A 7,523-nucleotide genomic window follows, 5' to 3' on the forward strand; every position below is an offset into this window, starting at 1 on the left:
AGCCGGCGCACGGCCGTCTGGGCACTTTAGGTAATTTCTTGTCTTCCCTTTTAATTAGAATGGTCATCTAGTAGTCTCTTTTCCTGCTGCGTATTAAATGCCAGCATATGCATCTCCTTCTGTACATGCATATGCATGTGCATGTGTTTGTTCGCATTTTTTTGTGATTTTAAAATTTTAAAAAGGCATAACTTTCAATCCGCGTGTCGAAATTCAGATCCATTTTCATCGCTGAAACCCTCGCGACGTGCTCTTTGAAAGTAGATCCCGCATGGGGATGTTTCGATGAACTAGTCTTCCTGCCAACTAAACATCAATGTGTATGCAACTAGACTACATTGCCGCGCCAACTGAGTATATGTGTATGCTAATAGTCCTGCCAACTAAATATCAATGTGTGTGCAACTAGACTGCATTACCGCGCCAACTGAGCATATGTGTGCCAATAGTCTTGCCAACTAAACATCAATATGTGTGCAACTAGACTACATTGCCGCGCCAACTGAGCATATATGTGTGTAACTAGTCCTGCCAACTAAATATCAATATATGTGCAACTAGACTACATTGCCGCATCAATTGCGCATATGTGTGTGCAACTATGTGTGTGCAACTAGTGTCCTGCCAATTAAACATCAATGTGTGTGCAACTAGACTAAATTACAAGCCAACAGAGCATATGTGTGTGCAACTAGTCTCCCTGCCAACTAAATATCAATGTGTGTGCAACTAAAAAAAGCTACACCATATAGTACTAAAATTGCACAATGAAGTAATTTAGTTGCACCATATAGCACCAAAAGTTGGCATCAAAAACAATTCGTCGAAACATACCCATGCAGGATCTAGTTTCAAAGATCTCGTCGCGATGAATCCAACGGTGAAAACGGAACTGAATTCCGACATGTGGTTTAAAAGATATGACTTTAAAATAATTTGAAATCCCAAAATAAATGTACGTGGATCTGTTTTCTCTAACTGATAGAACTAGTGTGAATACATTTAATGCCAGCACCCACATGCGCTACGAGACAAAATAAATACACATGCATGTGTGTGATAGAGCGGCCGCTCGGGAACATCAAATAGTGCGTAGGCACTTTTTAGATTTTAGGAGGAATCAATACATGTGACATACATCCCTCACGCATTTTTTTAGCCCAAACCTGATTTGGCACCTGTCGCGCCAGTTACACGCGTTTTTGCAACTGTTGCACATGCTCTCCTTCGCGTTTGATAAGCGTTTTCAAACGACAGCTTCATTCCGGTTTGGGAAGCTTCCAGAACCTGGCTTGGGAAGCTTCTGGAAGCTTCCGTTCAATGTCTCTTAGTATTTTTCATTTTATTTTCCTTTTCAAATTATTGATCTATTTTCAAATTAGCAAAGTTTTTCTAAATTTTTAAAATTTATGAACCTTTTCAAATTCATAAAAAAAATCATGATTTTTTTAATCTGTGAAGTTTTTCAAATGCATGAACTTTTATCAAATCCATGAACTTTATCGATGCAGGTACTTTATTTCAAATCCATGAACTTTTTTTAACTCCATGTTTTTTTACTTTTTTAAACCCACGAGTTTCTTTTTTCAAACCCTGTGAACTTTTCAAGTTAGCGAGTTCTTTTTTCAAACCCGTGAACTTTTTTGAGTTCACAAACTTTTTGAAAATTCATGAGCATTTGTTTTTGAATTCCTGTTTTTCTAAATTCATTTTTTGAAAAGTCAATGGACAACAACTGACCATGACCGGTCAACAGCGAACCGAGCGACCATGAAAGAAACCACACATTGGCGGTGGTCCTGGTGGTGGTTCTACCTCGGAATTAACAGCTCACAAATCGTGATCTAGAAGCCTCAATCTCGTGGTGGTGGGCCTACCCTCTGAGTTGGTTGGCAACCTTGGTACCCCGGTGTGGCGTGAGTGAGACTCCAAGACAAAGTTCCGCGTTTCGGCATCGGTGATGCATGTGGGTATCACACCCCTGTTCGGAGCATCATTGTGGTTCCTCTCCCCGTACATGGGCTGTGGGTGTAAATCCTAGGTCGTTGTTTCAATCTTACATAAATGATCCCCAAGAGGGAGTTGTGTATATTATTCGGGTTTAGTCTTGCAAGTAATCCATCTCAGTGACGAAAAGAGAAAAGGGATTGTATTGTGTTAATGGAAAAAAGATAGTTTCCTAGTTGTCTGAGTGATGAGCCGGATGTAAAGACAATATACTATCAACATTATGTCATGTTGCTTAATGCAATGCTCTATTTTTACTTAATACTTAGAGATGCATGCCGAATAGCAGTCTCTAGTGGAGTATTAGCTACATATGCAATTGGATAACAGTCTATGGATACAAGGTGGTAACGCATATATGCAATCATGACATGTAAGGTCAATCATGAAACTTCAATTTAATCGATGTGCAACTGTGATTTGTTCACCACACATATACTATGTTTTCCAGAGAGATGCCACTAGTGAAGTTATGGATCCCAGTGCATTATTCCTTATGATCACAACCTCGATCAACCCTTTTTATTATTGTTTACACTTTGAACTGGTTTGTTCACTTTCTTGCAACCACTACTTCCAACCACAAAATACATTAATACTTATAACTAGGAAGACTAGTAAGGTGGATACCCTTGCAGACGAAGCGAAGTGTCTTATTTGTGTGCAGGTACTGACCATTTGTTTTAAATCAGGACCCCGTGGATTGATACCCTGAGTCTCAATGGTGGGAAGACTGGCTGCATCTACAAACACTTGCACTTTGGGGCCCAACAAACTCTTTCCACAAGATAATGAAGGATATAAGTATCAAAGAGCAACAGTTTATAGCACGAAGTGCGTTTCCCTCAGTTTATAACCAATGTATCAATCCGGGGAGTTCTTTAACGAGTCAATTATCAACACATGGACACAACTAGAAAACTTCTGTTGGTCCCCAACTTAGACTACTGAGGTTGTCAATCCTACTATCTTTGCTATTTACAAGAATTAATGTAGTGTGTGGTTAGAATAGATTTTTTAATTGATGAAAGTAAAAGTTTGGATTGTAAAAGAATAGAAAAAAGCAAACAATGTTGTATTTATGAGGAATAAAGTGCCGGGATCCATAATTTCACTAGTGGCATCACTCCAAAAGTAACATATGTGTGGTGAACAAATTATAGTTGCATATTGATTAAATTACAGTGTTATGAGTAATCATACATGTCATGATTGCATATGGGCCTAACGTACTTACATAGCGTAGACCATTATTCAACTGCATCTATATCTAGTACTCCACTTGAAATACAATTCCATCATACATTTCAAAGTATTAAGTAAAATAGAGTATTGCATGAAGCAAGGTGACATAATGTCGATAGAGTATTATCTTTACCTCCCGTTTATCAGTAGATAAGTAGGCAACTATCTTTTTATCCTCAGTGGCAATGACATAATACAAGATCTTTCTTGTTTTTATGTCACTAAGATAGATTACTTCCAAGGTTAAACCCGTGTTGCATACATAACTCTCTCTCTTGAAGATCATTCATTTAAACATGGTCAGTGCAAGACTACTAGATTGAAGAGCATGCATGTATATAAATCATGCATCAAAGAACTCAAATAAACCAAATAGAAATCCATATATAATCTGACCAGAAAGTGACAATCCATCACATTGCAACAAACACATCAGAAATTACATCGGATGGATCATAATCATGTAGGGCAGCTCATGTGATCTTTGTATTGAGAAACAAGAGGAGATGCCACATATCTACTGAAGGAATACTACTCACGCATGATCATCGGAGCAATAAGGTTGATGTAGATGGCTCCGGTAATAATTTTCCCCTCCAATAGAGTACCGGAAAAGGACTACAGATTGGGTCACCTCGAAATGCATCCAGGCCGCAACGTAAAAAATCTCGATAAATATAGGGTTCTTGGGTATATATAGATCCAGGGGACCAACATTCGGCGGAGCTAATCACTAGGGGGGGGGTGCGGCCATATGACGCGACTAGGGGGTCTAGTCGCGTGGCCCACCCGCTTGGTGTACCTGGCCTCCCCTGGCGGCTCTCCGGCCCGTAGTGTCGTTCTGGTGTTGAATCTTTGCAACATATTTTTATTTGATTTCTTAGTGCTTGGAAAATAATAATTTTGAAATTTCCAAAAACATGTACAAAACAACAGTTCACACTGGGCACTATATAATAGGCTAGTCCACTAAAATCCTATAAAAAGTGGTAAACTGTGTATAAACGATATAAAAGTAGCATTAAATGGAAAAAATATAGATACATTTGAGACGCATCAGGACTTCACGGCTCCGAGGCTATATTTGGAGTTGAGGCGATGGAGGTGGCATGCAATGTCGAGGATTCACATGGCTTCAATTTAGTGAAAGCAAGCGAGGTCACAGTATTGAGGCTTCATACAACATTAACGCGATGGGGATAAGAAGCACCACAAATTCAACGGCATGCGCGACTTCGAGCTGATGAAGGAGAGAGGTGTCGCGACATCAACGCTCCATGTTGCATCAAGGCATTGGATGGTGTGCAAGGATATTGGTGATTGTTGACAATAAATAAATAAAAGTGATGGCTATAGATGGTAGCCAAAACTAGTAAAAGCAAGCTGAGAATATTAAAATGCGAGGGTGGAATATGGAACATCGAATGGATGATAATTACTCGTATGATTGTGTATATTTAGTTGAGCAAGTAATTCGAAATACATGTACTTTTGTCTATGTAGGCATGTGTTCCTAATGTTATTAGATGTACATATATAGGTATCCGCCATCTTTTGTCCCACCCCACAAGTCACAGTGAATATATATAGTTTAACTAAGATGATCATTTTTCAAGGCCATCGAAGCAACACAATAGCATTGAATGGACACATTTGATCCACAAATCATCGTCCACACCCATGATATTCTGGTATGTTGCCCTTAGGGGCACCTATTTGGAGATATAAAGGTGAAACAACTTATAGAAATAATCTAAAAAATTAACATCATGATAATATATATGATTCAGTTCCAAAATGTTGCTACTTTTGGTCCCTAGTTGAAGAAAGAAAACATTGCTACATTACAAACAACAAAGTTGCAAGAAACAATAGTTCAAGAACAACAATAGAACTAGAGCCACTAATATAACATCAAAACACTGTTACATCGGCTAAAATAACACTATTATATGATTGACATCACCCAATTCCCATCCATCTCATACCCAAATCGCTCACACATGAGCGGAAAAACATGACATCATCGATGGTGGAACACATGGTGTCAACGACTGCGGAGAGGAGGCCTCCCCGACAGCGGAGAAGGCAATCTGATCTATCCCTTAAATAAAGATCGGTAGAGACATCGTCTCTCGTCGTGGAAGAAAAAAAAGGAAAAACAATCTTTTCGGTTTTCGGTTGAACCCGTTATTTTGTAATCATAATGGCATCTCCAACGCGGGATGCCTGAAGATGCGCTAGGACACAAAGATATACAGCGGGCGCTTCATTCTTTCTTTCCCGCATGAGGCGCATGTGTGGCAAGCGTTGTAGATGCCCTAAGGGAAGCCTCATGAGGTGCACCTAGGGCCAGCACACCCATACCCAGGCCCTAGATGCACGACCTGGGTGTGAGAGCCCCAAGTGTGGACCATGCCAAGTTTTGTTTTGTGTGCCATTATTTTTCTTCTGAAACTCTGGAATATATTTTTATATTATTTTCTCTAGATTTAAATTCCTACACATTCACAAACACAATTTTGGGTTTTTGCCAAAAACAATGCTTGTAACGATGAGATTTATTAATTAGGGTAAAGTTATATGTCACATTATACACAAAGTGGCCAGAAAAATAGATACATTTCCACCGTATCGGCTCCTCCAAACTTAATTTATTACTTGTCGTGAAGCTATCACGTCCTAACCATACGGTCACGCCTTGACCCGCAATTTAGCATCACACACTAGAAAAATGTTCGTTACTTCTTGCAATGTCTCAATTATCTTTGTGAACTAGTAGTTGCATTTGTATCTAGTCATCATTGCTATAAGATGATAAGGTTTTGGTCAAACCTTCATACCTACACGTATCAACGTGTGCGGGCTTGCGGAGCCTGAAATGTTGACAATAGCAACATTTCAACATGCACGTGAATGTGCATGGATGCCATGAGAAGCTTGCGCAGACACGGCTTCCAAACATCTCTTTTCTACTCCCTCTGTCCCAAAATATAAAAACGTTTTTAACACTACACTAGTGTCAAAAACGTTTTTATATTATGGAACGGAGGGAGTATTTATTTAGCATTGCCTATAAATACAGGGCAGCTTCATCCAAACATCCACATCTGGAAAGCAAGCCAGTGCTAGAAACGACCAAATCACATAGAGGTACATAGAGCTGGTGGTGAGTACCATGTCTTTCCTCACTATTTTTTGAGTAGATCTTTGTTATCCTATCTATTCTTCGGTTTAGATTATCATTTATCGCGGGCATCTCTAGCAGCATGATCAGAAATTCATAGTATCCATTGTCTTCTCTCTTTTCATATTATTCACTATTTTCTCTTTTTTGTACTTAGAAAGTGTTTTCTTTACATGCTCCAAACTAGGAGTACTACTTACAAACTTATAAAGGAAAAATTAAGCCGAAGACCAACTGCTGGATTGAGATGTGGCCTAGCTAAAAGTGAAGCCTACTTAAATGGGAACTGAAAATTCATTTCGCTGATGTTGACCAGGAAGCACTACTACTTGCAGGCGTTTGTCCAATTTCGTTTCCAACATGAGCACGCCAGGCGACGGTCCCAAGACGGAGTGGCCGGAGCTGGTCGGGCGCACGATCAAGGAGGCGAAGGAGAAGATCAAGGCGGACCGGCCGGACCTCAAAGTCAGAATTGTCCCGGTAGGAAGTACTATTGTGACAGCAGACTTCGATTTGAATCGCGTTCGCGTCTGGGTCGATACGGTGGCAGAGGTTCCCAAGATTGGCTAAGCTAGCTTAATTAGCCTATACTGGAATAAAGGCCCATGCAAGTCTCCACTTCGTTCAGTTAATCTGCCGAATAAATAAGCATGGGTGCAGTCTGGAAAAAAAATGTATGGATGTGCTGTGTAATGTTGTTTTGTTTGTGAGTTGTAAACATCAGTAATATTGTCGAGCCACTGTTTATTGTTCAAGAAATATATTCTACTTCAACCGTGAATTCTTCTTGAAGGGCAATGATATGCAGGGTATGATTTCTAATAAGTTTCCGAAATAGGCTTTCGCCCCGTTTTACATATAAAGCAACACATCAAAGTACATGGCCGAACGATACAATATGGTGGGGAGGTCCCCTTATAAAGCAGATCGAGAGATACAACATGAACCTAGGACAAGCCAAACATCACACTGCCTGGTCGAAGACTCCTGAGCTCCAAGACAACGACCCTAGGAGGATAACGGCGTGAAGCGTCGCCGCTGCCGAGTCTGAATAACCGGACAAAAGTTTTCACTCAGAACCCTA

At 40.0% G+C, this 7,523-nt stretch overlaps 1 long non-coding RNA gene across 1 annotated transcript; it reads left to right on the plus strand.

Annotated features, from left to right (window-relative positions):
* Positions 1-6,357: 6,357 nt before the first annotated feature.
* Positions 6,358-7,220, plus strand: LOC120974470 (uncharacterized). Its single transcript, XR_005769865.3, has 2 exons — positions 6,358-6,421; positions 6,775-7,220. It is a non-coding gene; the product is annotated as an uncharacterized lncRNA (long non-coding RNA).
* The last annotated feature ends 303 nt before the right edge of the window (positions 7,221-7,523 follow it).

Source organism: Aegilops tauschii, chromosome 2 (assembly GCF_002575655.3).
Source record: "Aegilops tauschii subsp. strangulata cultivar AL8/78 chromosome 2, Aet v6.0, whole genome shotgun sequence".
Taxonomy (NCBI): Eukaryota; Viridiplantae; Streptophyta; class Magnoliopsida; order Poales; family Poaceae; genus Aegilops; species Aegilops tauschii.